This window comes from Arachis ipaensis, chromosome B6, assembly GCF_059453495.1.
Source record: "Arachis ipaensis isolate K30076 ecotype BB chromosome B6, ASM5945349v1, whole genome shotgun sequence".
NCBI lineage: Eukaryota > Viridiplantae > Streptophyta > Magnoliopsida > Fabales > Fabaceae > Arachis > Arachis ipaensis.
Window position 1 is genome coordinate 93,300,983 of NC_142441.1, and position 16,294 is coordinate 93,317,276.

At 39.4% G+C, this 16,294-nt stretch overlaps 1 non-coding gene across 1 annotated transcript; it reads left to right on the plus strand.

Moving 5' to 3' along the window:
* The first annotated feature begins 225 nt into the window (after positions 1 to 225).
* On the plus strand, positions 226 to 329 carry LOC148561804 (small nucleolar RNA R71). The gene has a single exon (XR_015886435.1). It is a non-coding gene; the product is annotated as a small nucleolar RNA R71 (small nucleolar RNA).
* The last annotated feature ends 15,965 nt before the right edge of the window (positions 330 to 16,294 follow it).

Here is a 16,294-nt window from a genome sequence, read left to right on the forward strand (position 1 = left end):
TGGGCTAAAATTGTATCAACATGGTTCAGCTCCATGACTCCCTTAGTGTTGTGTCTCTCTGAAGCATAGTAGTACTCATTCTCAGCCACTGTCTCAATCACTTCAATGGCTTCTTCCACAGTCTTTTTCCTGTTCAATGAACCTCCTGATGAATGGTCTACAGCCTTCCTTGATTCATAAGAAAGTCCATCATAGAAAATATGCAATTGCACCCAGTCATGGAACATGTCTGGTGGGCATTTCCTTGTCAAATCCTTGAATCTCTCCCATGCCTCGTAGAGAGTTTCACCATCTTGTTGTCTAAAAGTCTGAACCTTAGATCGAAGCCTATTGACCTTTTGTGGGGGGTATAAACGTGCCAGAAACTTGCTTTCCACCTCTTGTTAGGCTCCCCCTTGGGAATGATTCCAGCCACTTAGCTGCCTTGTCCCTAAGTGAAAATGGGAACAAGAGCAGTTTATAGGTATCTTCCTGGACTCCATTGGACTTCACAGTGTCGCAAATTCTCAAGAATTTTGTGAGATGTTGGTTTGGATCTTCATTAGCACTCCCACCAAATGAACAATGATCCTCCACAAGTGATATTAGCTGTGGTTTGAGTTCAAAATTGTTGGCCTGAATGGGTGGTTTTTGAATGCTGCTACCACAATTCCCAAAGGTTGGGTTTATGTATGAACCAAGAACCCTCCTCTCGGGAATGGCATTGTTTCCATCAGCTCTCTCATGGTTGTGAACTTCTCTATCCATGTTGAGATCTAGAGCTTCCTCAAAATTGTCCTCAGATTCTCCTTCAGATTCCTCTTCTCTCAGTACTCTCTTCCCTCTTGATTCCCTTCTAAGTCTATGAAGGGTCCTCTCTGGTTCGGTATATGGAGGAGTTGATGTCTCTCCTCTCCTACCTGTCATACAAGAACACAGCACAGGCACCAAACAAGTGAAATACTCTTGGTTAATGGAAGAGTATGGTTAGAGCAGTTGAGGAATTAATTCAAATAGTTAGTGAGTCAGTGAGTTAGTTGCTTGAATTTAAAGGCATAAAGAAAGAAAGCATGTAACAGAGTGCAGAAATTAAAATTCAACAAGTAACTTGAACTGAATTAACAAAGCAAAAAAAAATGCTCAATCTAGTTAACTTCCAATTTGAGAATTGTCAATCGAAAACCAATCCCCGGCAACGGCGCCATAAACTTGATGTGCATAAACTTGATATGCTACGATTTAGGAAATTGCACGATCGGCAAAATTCCTTCCGGCAAGTGCACCGGTTATCGTCAAGTAAAAACTCACAATAGAGTGAGGTCGAATCCCACAAGGATTGGTTGAGTGAGCAATTCGGATTAGAAGTATGTTCTAGTTGAGCGGAATCAAGATTTAGATGAGAATTGCGGAATGTAAAATTGCATGAATTAAAGAGCGAGAAGCTGAATTGCTGAAATTAAAAGGGATGGGGGTGATTGCATGAATTTAATTGCACAATGTAAAGAGAAAGTGGTAAATCAGAAATGGGGAGTTCATTGGGTGTTAGGAGATATTGAGATCTCCGAATCAAAACAACTTTTATCCCTTCCTCAACCAATGCATTCATTGAATTTTGCTTGGCAATCTTATATGATTGGATCCCAATCCCTTGGCTCACCAATTCTCTCTAAAAACAAACAAATTCCCAATCCCTTGGTTTAAATGTTCATAAGAAGAGATGATGCTTGATCACTGATTATACCACACAGTTTCATGAACCAAAATTTGGTAGGATTACATGTCACAATATCCATCCAAACCCCAATCCAATTCACTGTGAGAAAGCTTCTCTAGCATGAATCCTCCATTCCTTTCCCAAGGTTCCGAAGGATTCCAATTATGGGTAGTTTCTTTCCCAAGACAACTACCCAATGGAATTAGATCGAGAAGCTTTCTAACAAAATTCAAGAGAAAAGATTGAAGAAGAAGATAAAACTATTATTGATTCATTGAATTACAATAGAGCTCCCTAACCCAATGAAAGGGGTTTAGTGAGTCATAGCTCTGAATTCAATTACAAAACTAAAGGAAAATGATCCAAAGTTCTCCGTGTGTAAAAATCCTCTAACTAACTTAAATTCTATCCTATTTATACACTTTCTAAATTGAGCTTCTGTTGTGTTTCTTGGGCTTTGAGGCCTTTCCCTGATTTCCTTTTGCTTTGGGTTTATGGTCCATAATCCTGATGAGGCTGTGATCCAATTCTGTAACATTCATTGAGCAAACTTAGTGATAAACAAGTAATGACACAAGACTCAACAAATTGAAGCTCCAGACTCATCAATCCTTCAGGCCCAATCCCATAAACCATGATATTCAATTGGGTTTCATACCATAATACGTTTAAGTTAATGTTTGTGCTCAAATGCTAACTTAAACTTCAATATATTTGGCCCAGAAACCCCTTTCAAAAAGTGGCGTTTAAGTTGAAGTTTAAGTTTCAGTTTAAGGTTAAACTGAAACTTAAACGTGGAAATGGAAGAAAGCAACCCAGGAGTGTGAAATGTCGAACACGTTTAAGCTTCAGTTTAAGGTTAAACTGAAGCTTAAACGTGGAAATGAAGAAAGCAACCCTGGAGGAGCAATTGGGTCGAACACGTTTAAGCTTCAGTTTAAGGTTAAACTGAAGCTTAAACGTGGAAATGAGAAAGCAACCCTGGAGGAGAGAAATAGTCGAACATGTTTAAGCTTCAGTTTAAGGTTAAACTGAAGCTTAAACGTGGAAATGAGAAAGCAACCCTGGAGGAGAGAAATAGTCGAACACGTTTAAGCTTCAGTTTAAGGTTAAACTGAAGCTTAAACGTGGAAATGAGAAAGCAACCCTGGAGGAGAGAAATAGTCGAACACGTTTAAGCTTCAGTTTAAGGTTAAACTGAAGCTTAAACGTGGAAATGAGAAAGCAACCCTGGAGGAGAGAAATAGTCGAACACGTTTAAGCTCCAGTTTAAGGTTAAACTGGAGCTTAAACGTGGAATGCTCCTGGTGCCTTTCTTACTTCTGGCGTTTAACCTCCAGTTTAAGGTTAAACTGGAGGTTAAACGTGGAAATGCTTCCTGGTGAGAAATTGTGTCGAACACGTTTAAGCTCCAGTTTAAGGTTAAACTGGAGCTTAAACGTGGAAATGTTCCCTTGGTGAAATTCTCATTCTGGCGTTTAACTTCCAGTTTAAGGTTAAACTGGAGGTTAAATGCCAGTTCCAGCATTTCTTAGTCTTCATGATTCTGGCGTTTAAGCTCCAGTTTAGGCTTAAACTGGAACTTAAACTCCACATGTGATATTCAAGCTTCCTTTATTGATTTTGTTGCTTCCTTGCCTAGCCTCTTCTTCCCTGAAATCATCCAAACAATTGCATCAAAGTCTTGCAAAATTTCATGAGAAATCTTCCATTCATAGCATTCAAGTAATATAACTAAAAACTCATGGAATTTGCATCAAAATCATACTGTTTGGATGGTTCATTGCTTTGTTATTCATTTAACCATTCTTGGTTACTTTAAGCTCAAGAAAATGCATAAAACAACTAAAACTAACAAAAAAATGCTAGTGAAACTAGCCTAAGATGCCTTGGCATCACCAAGCTGTGTTTTTAGATCCGCCTCCGTTTTGATTTGTAAGTTTCCATTTGGGCGGGTTAAAGAGTAGAGTCTCACCGTGGCGACCAAACGTTCTCTGTGATCCATGCAATTGAGCACGATACCAATCCGTGTACTTCGAGGTGAAGCGTGGAACCTTATTGAACCTGGTGCACCAGCTCTGAATACGATCCATTTCCCTCTTACTCTTAAAGCCGCAGAGAGCTCTAAGCTGGCCATCTGTTTCAAGCAAACCATATTCAAGTGAGTAAGTAAAATTATAAGTTAAGGATTGTACCCACTTGAAGCTTGTATTGGGTGGTAATGGCCTTGGGATAGGTGTTTTTGGTGGTTCTGCAAGTTCCATTTCCTTGTGTTCTTCTGTGAATTCTTCCACTTCCTTGCAAAGATCTTCAATTGTATCTGTATCCTGGTCAAAGTCTTCTATGTCTTCCTCATCACTCGAGTCATAGATTGGAGGTTGAGAGAAATCTACCTCCGCATCATCTTCATATTCACTTGGGGAAGATTCTTCGATCTCAGAGAATTCACTTGCGGACGCAAGCTCATCACTAGGAGAACTAGACTTGTGACTATCATCATCAAGGAAATTTTCTTCTTGGATAATTTCGTCTGACTCTTCATAAACGACTTGCCTTGGAGATTGTACGGTATCCTCCTTAGCGTCAACTGTGGTATCTTGGACGGAGTTTTCCTCAATTTTGGATTCCCAAGGAAGTTCAGCATCGCCTAGATCTTCAACCAATTCAACCAACTCTTCTCCTTGAACAATGACAGCTTCTTCCACTTGTTCTAGTATGAATTCATTCTCTGTCTTGCCCACTGGAGTCTCAAGTATTTCTTTCATGCTACGCTCTTCATCGGGCTGTCCACAAGGAGCTATGGTTGATCCTTGTATATTTAAGCGCCTAGTAGCCCATTGAATTAGTGCTTGCTCCAGCTGTTGAACGGTTGTTTGAAATTTAATCATTGTTTCTTTTAGGCGATCCTTTGCTTCATGGTTTTCCAGACTTGGACATGATACAAAGGAAAGTGGTGACGATCGGGAACGATTGGATTGGTATTGGGGTAAGGAAGGATCATATGATGGTGAATGGTGAAGAGAAGCTTGTGAGTGTGGTGGTTCGAGTTTATGTTGAAAGGATGGTTCATATGCACGGGGTGGGGCTTGTTGGTAGTTACAAGGTTGTCCACCATGTCTTTCAGCTGGGTATGCACGGTAGAATGGTCTCTGCCCAGGATATCTCGGAGGGTGTTGCTGCCTAAAGGGTTGATTAGATCCTCTTGGTTCCATCCATCCTTGATTGGTCTGACCTTGATGCACATTCCTGCTGTAACTTCTATTTCCTTTAACAATATTAGAACCAAACTCAAAGCGAGAGGGGTGAGAGTTCATAGTAGCAAATAAAGATAAAGAGGAAAAACGAAAATAAATAAACAGGCAAAAGGAAAATATTTACAATAACCAATAATAAGGCACACGTTAGCAGTTCCCCGGCAACGGCGCCATTTTTACGTTGTGATTTCTACCAGTAAAGAAATTCATAGAAACGGTTGCGTTGTAGATATAGTTTCTAAACCGGCAAAAATCCCTTCGTACAAACGTGTTGGGTGTCACAAGTAACAAACCCCTTTAAAAATTGTTAACCGAGTATTCAAACCTCGGGTCGTCTTCTCAAGGAACTGCGAGGAAGTATGTTCTTATTATTGGCTATAAAGGTTATAATCGGGGTTTAGAAGGTGAGAAGCAAGTAATCTGAATGACGAGTGAATTAAATGGCAATTAAGAATAAATAATAACTGTAAAGCGACTTTTAGCAAGGTAGAGAAATTAGAGGTCCAACTTAGTTATCTCTCTTAACAATAATAAAGTTGAATCTAAACTCCACTTGGTCGACCTTTACCGGGGTAAGGGAAAGTCAAGGGACTAATTAAGTTGACATTTGAATCCTAATGGGTGGAAGCAATTCCTACCCACACTGACGATGCTAACACTGTTGTTTCCTTTGTGAGAAATCATATTATATGCCGCTTTGGATCACCACGAGCGATCGTGAGTGATCAAGGCACCCATTTTTGTAACAGGAGACTAACAGGATTGATGAAGAAGCATGGGATAATCCATAAAGTTGCAACAGCTTACTATCCCCAAACTAATGGGCAAGCCGAGGTGTCAAACAGAGAAATTAAGCATATCTTACAGAAGATAGTGAAGCCTCATAGAAAAGACTGGAGCACCAGACTACAAGATGCACTGTGGGCATACAGAACAGCATACAAGACACCCATTGGGATGAGTCCCTTTCGCTTAGTTTATGGAAAAGCTTGCCATCTTCCAGTTGAAATCGAACACAGAGCCTTCTGGGCAGTTAAGGAGTGCAACATGGAAATTGAGAAAGCCGGAAATGAAAGAAAGTTGCAACTACAGGAACTGGAGAACCTTCGCCTAGAAGCTTATGAGAACTCCAGAATATACAAGGAAAAGATGAAAGTTGTGCATGATCAAAACATCAAGAAGAGAGAGTTCCAACCTGGAGATTTTGTTCTCCTTTACAAATCTCGACTGAGGCTCATGCCCAGTAAGTTGAGATCAAAATGGGAAGGTCCATACAGAATAGAGAAGGCTGAACCGTACGGAGTTTATCACCTAAGCCATCCTTCAAGTTCTGAACTTATTAAGGTTAATGGACACCGCCTAAAGCTGTACCATGGTGAGAAGGTGCAGAAAAATAAGGAGCTTGAGATCTTCCACTTGGAAGATCCCCACATAGCAGCAGATTGAGCTAGTGGAGTGTCCAACTTACGGATGTAAAAGCAAAGTGCTTGGTGGGAGACAACCCACCGCGGTATGATCGTTCCTTTCTTCACTTTTAGTTTTTTTCTTCTTTAATAACTCTTCTCTTTATTAGTGCTTCCGTGCTCTTTCAATTACATGTCTTTATATTTCTCTAAAAAATAATAATAATAATAATTGTCAAATAAATTGTAACAAGTCACAAGCATATGGTGAGGGATAACGACTTAAAAAATTTCTAACACCATGTAAAAAGGGAAAAGAAGAATAAAGAAAATAAGAGTTTGAAAAGAAAAGAAAAGAAAAAGAAAATAATAATATATACATAATATAATAAGAATGATAGAAAAGAGAAGAAGGAAGAAGAAGGTAAAACCTTGTTAATGGAGGAGAGAGAGAGAGAGAGAGTGAGATAGAAAGGAGAAGGGGGAAAGAAGAAAGAAGGAGGGAAAAGAAAAATTAGGATTTGGAGGAAAGAAGGATAAGATAATTTGGAAATTGGGGTTTGGCTGTGTGGCGCACGCGACGCGGTCGCCTGGGGCACGCGTTCGCGTGGGGGCGCATCAGGGAAAAGGACGCGATCGCGTCGGTCCCGCGGTCGCGTGACCTATGTTGCGCTGCTGGCACGAGTGCAGCCTCGCTCTAGCACAACTCTCTGTTAGATTCAATTTAATTGCCAAAATTGGGTGACGCGATCGTGTGGGTCACGCGATCGCATGAGTATGCGTTATAAAATGGGGGACGCGGCCGCGTCAGCGACGCGGTTGCGTGACAAGGATTGTGCTTCCAGCACCAATCCAGCACCATTCTCACACAATATAGCACTGTGCACCCCTTTACGTCGAAAATGCAGGGCACGCGGCCGCGTGAGGCATGCGGTCGCGTGGGAGGCCATGATGTCCAAGCGACGCGGTCGCGTCCGCGACGCGGTCACGTGGAGTAATTTGTGCCATTGGCACGACTCCAGCGCTCCTCCTGCGTAACTTTCTGTTCATTTTTATTTTTCTTTACTCCTCCTGCCACGCGGACGCGTCGCTGGTGCGATCGCGTCGCGCGGCGAAACTCTAGGGGATTTCTTGCATGTTCAATTTCATACTTTTTACATCTTGTTTAACATGCATGCTATGTGTTTGTGAAAAAGCCCATGTGGCATTATGCACTTCTCTATGTTCCTATACTATTCAATGCTTGCTTTTCACAACTTTCCCCTATTATTTTATTAATTGAATTCAATTGTCAATACAAACGTGATGGTTTGTTACAAAGTAATGCTCGGCCTATGCTACTCATGCCCTTTGCCAGCATGCCAATAAACACATTGCATTCACTTGTCTTTTTATGCACTAGCTATTTCCCATTGATGGCTTTTCATATGTACTCGAGAACATGTGTTAATGTTATCTACATTTTACTGTGCATCATTCACCCTTTTTTCAGTTTCCTTCCTTGCTGTATCTCTCTTTGCATTTAATTTTCTTTATCTTCCCTTCTTTCAGGATGGCCACCAAGAAAGGAAAGGAGAAAGCAACTTCCAGACCACCAGCAAGAAGGGGAACTAAAAGAGCATTAGTGGTAGAGCCTTCTTCAACCACAGTCAAGCCCTCAACAAAACGAGTCAAGAGGATAATAAAGGTTGATGAAAAGGAGAAAGCCTTTCCAGCAAAGGATGCTGCGCGGTTTTCCAATCGCTACTGTGAGTAGATGTTCCCCATCCTGGCAGAAAGGAACTATAACAATGAATACCTTCTTATCCTCCCGTCCAATATTGCCACCTTTGTTGAGCCGCAAATTGAGTGAAGACAATGGGGTTTCCTACGGAAACAGCCAAGGCAGGTCAATCTTTCTTGGGTAGTTGAGTTCTACTCCAACTTCTACATGCCAACCCTGCAGTCTGTTTATGTTCGGCAGAAGCAAGTCCCTATCACAGAAGAAGCCATTCAGCAAGTTCTGAGTCTTCCCCCTATTCTTGCAGGAATGGACGCTTTTCAAGAAGCCACCTTTCAGCGCAAGAGATGCCAATTTGACTAGGACTCCGTTCTCGGAGTCATCGCTTTACCTGGCATCCGTTGGATCTACGGATACCACCGTTCTCGCCCTAAGGGAATCTTGGCTTCCGTACTTACCTTGGAGGCTCGCATATGGGCACAGATCATGTCCCATTACGTCTTTTCGAGCACTCATGAGTCCTCCTTCACTGCAGACATGGCTGTTCTACTATGGTGCATCCTTACAGACCAACCTCTGAATCTTTCAAGACATATCCGGAATGCTATGGAGCATGTACAAATCGCGGGCAACCTACCTTTTCCCACCTTGGTCTCAGATCTTGTCTCAGCAGCCGGAGTCTCCTACAGAGCTGGGGACACCAAAGCCATGCTTCCACGGGATGATCAATATATCCCTCACGGGAAATACCTCAGAGTTTCAGCAGCCACTACAAGCCAGCCTACTGAGCCAGTTGAAGATATTCCTTCTTCAACACCACAAGCATCTACAACCGAGAAATTGCTCCAGTAGATACCTGAAAAATTGGATCGGCATGAACTGAAAGCTAAGATGAGAGAGCGCCGTAACGAGCGCCGATTCAAACACCTCAAGGAGCTACTCAAGGGACGCTTCAGAGACTCAGACACCCCGGACTCCACTTCTTTTACCAGCACCGGGAGCCATGATGATCCCGACTGTGGATATACTGCCACCAGCCCGCCCCTGTTCCTGACAGATGGCACCGAGGACGGTGCAAAGCCTTAAGTGTGGGGAGGTCGGTCAGTACCTGACTTCCGGAGGTAAATTCTCTTCTCTGGCACCAATAATTAGGATATTTTAGTTAGATTTTCTTTCTTTTATAGAATAGAATAAATTGCATAGGTTAGAATAGTTGCATGCATGTTCTACTTGATTGAAAAGACAATAAGTTTCTTTTAAAAATCTATCTTTGGAACAAAATTTCACTAATTTTTCAAAATTTTTATGATAAATCTGCTTGAGTTGTATTTGGAACATGATGTTTGAGCTAAAGAACACACAACCTGTGAAAGATTTGAGCCTTTATGTTTGGTTACATTATTTAACCATAATCATTTTATTCTTGTGTGTTTACTTCTCTATGATTGTAATCTATATTTTGTTTTATCTTATATGTCCAATATTTATTATATTTACACACTTGCACATGATTGAGGCCATTATTTGTTTAAACTCACTTATCCAAATCAAGCCTACCCTTTTCAATTACCCTTGTTAACCACTTTGAGCCTTTGAAACCCTATTTGTTCTATATTTCACCACATTACTAACCTTAAGCTGAAAAGCAATTATATATCCCAAATTGAATCTTTGGTTAGCTTAAGATAGAATTGTGTGTGCTAGTTAAGTATGGGAAATTGTGGGAACAAAAGTTGTTGAGGGAATGTGTCATGAAAATTTAAAGGGAATTTGGATACCTACTCATGAGAAGATATGAGAATGAAAAATCTATGTGCATTGATAAGCTTTATTTATATAAAAAAAAATCAATAAATAAGGGGACAAAATTACCCCAATGTTAAATTTAGAATTTAAAGATCAATGCACATATGATAGAATTAAAATACAAAGTTGAAACATGAGTATGGGTTGAAAAAGGGAATTATGGGTAGCTAAGCATGAAATTAAAAGTATATAGAATATATGTATATTAGGTGACAGCTTAGGTTAATTAAAGATTCAATTTATAAAGCTCACTTAGCCATATGTATATCCTTACCTGCACCTTGGCCCCATTACAACCCTGAAAAGACCTCATGATGTTTGCATTGGTATATTAACTGTTGTTGATTGGTTAAGAGAAAAACAAAAGTTAGAAAACATGACTAGAAAAGAATTGAGTGATTACCCTATACACTAGAGATTAGAGCGTATATACATTATCAGTGAGGGTTCAATGCTTGAATTTTCATGTTTCCTGCCTTCATAAGCTATCTTCTTACACTTTTATCAGTTTTATTGTATAATGATAGAATTAGTGGAATTTGATTTGTAACTGTTTTGAAAGGCTTATTTACTTTTGATCAAGTGGACAATAATCATATAGTTGTATTTATTTATATACGTAGGATTGTATTGCATTTCATGAGTTTCTGCATGTTCATACTTATTTCCTTGTCTCCTTCAATTTAGCATGAGGACATGCTAATGTTTAAGTGTGGGGAGGTTGATAAACCACTATTTTATGGTTTATATTGTGTTTAATTGTGTGGTTTTGTCATGATCCTTGCCCACTTATTCATCAATTTAGCATGCATTTAGATTTCCTTCCAAAATTCAGTACATGTTTGAAAATTGCTTCCTAGAGACTTTAATTATTTACTTTTAATTCTCCTTTATTCCATTTGATGCCATGATCTGTGTGTCAAGTGTTTCAGGCCTTATAGGGCATGAATGAGATGGAGATTGGAGATGAAGCTAGCAAAAATGGAAGGAACACAAGAATTTGAGGAGATAACCAGCGAGAAGTGACGCGGTCGCATGGCTCACGCGACCGCGCAAAGGAGCACAAATCGCAGCGACGCGGTCGCATGGCTTGCGTGGCCGCAGGGATTGGAAAGCGCAAACGACGCGGTAGCGTGGACGACGCGAACGCGTGGAAAGGAAAAAAGCGCAAACGACGCGATCGCATGGACGACGCGGTCGCGTGACATGTGCGATCTGCATAATCTATAGAATTTGATGGGGGCGATTTTGGACCTTATTTCGGCCCAGTTTTCGGCGCAGAACAGCAGACTAGAGTCAGAGAATATGCAGAAACAACACACACGTTCATTCAGTAGTTTTAGATCTAGTTTTCCACTCTCTTAGGTTTTTCTCTCTAGTTTTTAGGATTTTAATTTTCAATTGATCTTAGCATTGGAACATTGAGAAGAGTTATTTCCTCATCAAGACTTCATCACTCTAGTTTGTTCTCTTAACTTGGTTTTATTCTTCCATGTTCTTTGTTATGTTCAATTTTGTCATTCAGATACTTTTATGATTAATTAATGCAAGGATTATTTCTCTTTAATTTAATTTCAATTCCAATAATCATGTCTTCTTTTAATTCCCTTTTATGTGCCATGGATTCTTTATTTACAATGCATGAGTAGTTTCATTACTTGATAGGGAGTTGATTAAAAGGAATTCTTGAGTTGGAAGGATTGAAGGAGAAATTTATAGTTGGGTTAAATGTTGGATTGCTATCCTGTCACCAACGCCAATCCCTTTGAACTAAGTGGGTTGTAACTCGTGAATAGATCTGGCAGTCCAACTTGTTTGACTTTTCCTTACCTAGTAAAGGATAACCAAACAGAGTAACCATTAATTATAAATCAATCTTAAAAATCACTCCATCAATGATAGAGATTCTAACTAATCAATTCCCAGTCAAGACTTTTATTTATATTATTTAAAATTCCTCAATTTAAATTCCAATTTACTTAGCTCAACTTCTTGGAACATCTGATTAATAAAATAGCACACTTTTCTGCAACTCGTTGGGAGACGACCTGGGACTTAAAACTCCCAGTAATTTTAATTTAAATTCTCTGTGACATATTTCTAAATTGATAGGCAGATTTTCGGTGAGTTAAGAACTATACTCGCAACGTAACCATTTTAATAAATTTTTAATTCACCAGCTTCTGCTTCCCATCAATTTTTGGTGCCGTTGCCGGGGAGTTGCAATAGAGTGCTAATTTTATTAATTAGAATTTATTTATTTGCATTTTATTTAATTTTGCTACTATGAGCTGCATGTTTCTTCCGTCAAATGACGCGTTCACTTCCTGATCCATGCTATTTCATTGAATAAATGTGGGAAAAGGTGATAAAATTCCCTAAAATAAGCACAAGATAAACCACAAAATTGGGGTTTATCAAACCTCCCCACACTTAAACTAAGCATGTCCTCATGCTAAAATCAAGAAAGAAGCAAAGGAGTATCAACATTTATTCAATGCAAACTAACTATCTACAATCTATCTACATGAATGCAATTGCTTGGTTAAAATAAATCAATCTCCAAGAATACATGTACAAACACAAGGGCTAAGGCAATAGCAATCAACTCAACGCACAATTGAATTGAATCATTGAAAGACTTTACAAACTTGCAAGAAAAGATGATCATGGGTGGAAACATGTAATTGAGCGATTGAACCCTCACCGGATGTGTATCCGCTCTAGTCACTCAAGTGTATGGGTTTGATTCACTCAATTCTCCCCTAATCATGCTTTCCAAGATTTGTTTTTCATCTAACAATCAACAATTACTTCATGCATGCATACAATTATCATGAGGACTTTTCCATAGGTTGTAATGGGACTAGGGTCAAGGTAAGGGTGTATATGGTTAAATGAGATTGAAATTTGAATCTTTGATTAACTTAAACTTTCCACCTAACCTATGACAACCTATACAATTCTAAACTAACCTAACTACCCATTCTTTACTTTTCCACACACTCATGCATTCTCTTTTGATCACCACACATATGCATTGATTATTATTGAACTTCACTTTGGGGCACTTTGTCCCCTTTTTATTGCTTTTCTTTTTCTTTCTTTTCTATATATTTTTTTTCTTTTTGTTTTTCTCAATTTTTTTCTTTCTTTTCAAACTAAAATGTATACAAGAACATCAATGCATATGGTTTACACATGATTAATACATGAGTATGTTCCCAATTCCCAAGATTCTCAACATAAATACAAAAACACATTTTTATCTCTACCTAATGTTCCCAACTTTTCCAAAATCAAATGATGAACACTCTCACTAGCCTAAGCTAATCAAAGATTCAAATTAAGGATATTTATTGTTTTTCACTTAGGCTTGTAATGTGCTACAATTAAGAACAAATGGGTTAAGCATATGCTCAAAATTGGCTAACAATGGAAGATAAAAGGATAGGCTATTTGGGTAAGTGAGCTAATTGAACAATGGACTCAATCATATAAATGCATGTATACACAAAATAATGGACATAAAGAATTAAACAAATCAAAGATTACACTCATAGGAAGAGAATAATGCACACAAGAATGAAAATAAGTGGTCATATGATGTAACCACACAATTAAGGCTCAAAATTCACATGCTTGTGTTCTTAGCTCAAAACATGATTCACAAAGTATATAATTCAAGCAAGTTCTAAAAAAAAATTTTTTTTTCAATCAATAGGGGTGCCCTATAGATAAAATCCTTGGAAAATATCATGATTTTGACTAAGCTTAATATATACATATGCAAAATGAGAAAGTGCAACTAAAAATCCTAAAATAAAATGCAAGAGTGTTGTGATTAGAAACTTGTTACCCAAAAATGCCGAATGGTTGGACGACCTCCTCACACTTAAAAGTTTGCACCATCCTCGGTGCACTAAAAATGAGCAAGGGGGTACGACGACTTTCCGAGTTGCCAACTTCAGCTGGCGGGTCAACCGGTGCTGCGTTTTCTTCCTTCCGCTTCCATTTTTTCTTAAGGTGCATCGACCATGAAAAACAAAATAAACATCGTAAGATGAAAACATACAAAATCTAGGAAGCATGAATTGTTGGAATGAGGTGAATCACTAGAATTGAGCGAGTGAATTAGTGTGACACTGGTGAAAAATAGGTGTGTGGGTTCTAAAATTGCGCGCGATTTAGAACACACACACATGCTAGTATAAAAAGCCATGTCACATTTACACAAAAGAAAGCATACACTTCACTCATTCTAGTGTGCTTGAAGTACTTCAAAAGAAGACTTGTAGGTTAAGTCAACCAAACAAGTAGTAAAGAGGCATAAAAGCATTCAAGAAATTAATCAAGCCATTGTGAAATTGGATAGTGCACGGACATTGATTGATGTGTAGGTAGACTTAGTGATAAAATGGTATATGAAACTCACATAACAATCAATGACACATATTGAAGTTGTTGCCACACCTATGTGACATAGAGGTGAAACACATGGATGCTATGGCACTTAGGAAAAAGAGGATAGAAGTGAAAAACAATCACATAGCAAGCATGGTCCACAAAGCTTGAAAAGCTAAAAAATATGTCACTAGGTAAGCTTCTGATCCGACTTCACAACTCTACAATCTCAATGCATGAAATAAGTGATGCTTTGAACAAGCATCCTAAAAAAATGCATTGATAATGTACAATTGCGTAACAATGGATAATGAAAGCATAGTGGCCAAATGCAATTCAAAGAGTTAAGATGCATGAAGGCAATGTAACATTCACTTGGTGCTCACAAATGTTAAACATGAAAACTCAAAACCAAGTGACAAAATATAACCTCAACAATTAAATCCAACAATAAAAATTAAAAATAATGATGTAAAAATAACATCTCATCAATAATCAGCAGCAAGAAACAGTAAACAATATTAATAACCCAACACTTATAAAGAAAAATAGAAAACAAAATGAAAATGTACTAATTAAACAATTAACTAACTAACTAAAAGAAGTGGTTATGGATGGTGTTTGGTAGGGTTGGGTGATGATTGAGGGGTGGAAAGAGAATAGAAGAAGGAAAGAAATGGAAAGGAGAGAAGAAAAGAAGGTGAGTGAAACAGGGCAATCCACGCATGCGCGTCATGTGCACGTAAGCGTGGATTGATGAAATGGAAGCGACACGTACACGCGGCTGACGCGTACGCGTGCATGGCAAAGCGGAAAGTTGGCGCGGACGTGCAAGGTACGCGTGCGTGTGCCTTGGGCACAAAGTTGGCACACTTCAGGCACAACTCTCGGGAAAATGGCTGGGAAGTGGGAAAATTCAATCCACGCGTACGCTTGCATGACGCGTGCGCGTGGATGGCCAAAAATACTTGGGCACGCGTACGCGTGGAGTGCGCGTGCGCGTGGATGGTGCTCTATTTTTCAAAATTTTTCTATATTTTGTTGCCAAACCAAGCATTCCAAACCTCCAAACAGCTACTAAAACATCATAAAACCTTATTTAACCTACTAGACTCCCAAATAAACTCAACTAGGCAATCAAAACATGAAATTAAACCTAAATTTACCAATATTTACAAAGAGGAAAATGAAAGGATATTACCATGGTGGGGTGTCTCCCACCTAGCACTTTTGTTTATTGTCCTTAAGTTGGACTTATGGGGAGCTCCTCATCAAGGTGGCTTGTGCTTGAATCCATCCTTGAACATCCACCAATGCTTGGACTTCCATTGTGCTTCATCATTCAAGGTTAATAACTCCAAGCTTTGATGGAGTTCTTCACAAACCATAGGCTCCCAAAGTTGATCTTCCTTCTGTGATCCGGGATCCCACACTTTGTTTTCACACCCGTCCTTGAGTTGATCATGGTGATTTCCTCCGGGTGGCAAGAGAGATGAATTCTCATGGAAGCACCAAACTATCCTCCTAGACCTAACCAATTGAGCACTAGTCCAACCTTTGCTCCTTGAAGCTTCAACCATAATGAGCCTAGACTTACAACGCCAACCACTAGACATCCTCCTCTTTCGCTTAATTCCACAAAGCGCTTTAAGTTGGCCATCCGTTTCAAGCAAACCAAATTCAAGTGGGATAATAAAGCTAAGAGTTAGAAGTTTTACCCACTCAAATAAAGGATTAGATGACAACCTAGGTGGAGGAGTTCCCAACGGTCTTGATAAAACACACTCCACTCCCGTCCATCCTTTTTGGAAGGCTTCCACCACTTGGCAAGATACTTCATGCTCTACCTCTTGCCAAGCTTCCTCAAGTTCACATTCTTCTTCACCAATGTCCTCTAGCTCTTCCCCATCACTCAAATCATACATAGGAGGTTGAGTGAAATCTACCTCATCATCAATTTCGAGCATAGTGGGGAAGGATTCTTCAAGCTCAAAAGGATCATATGTTGGTATGG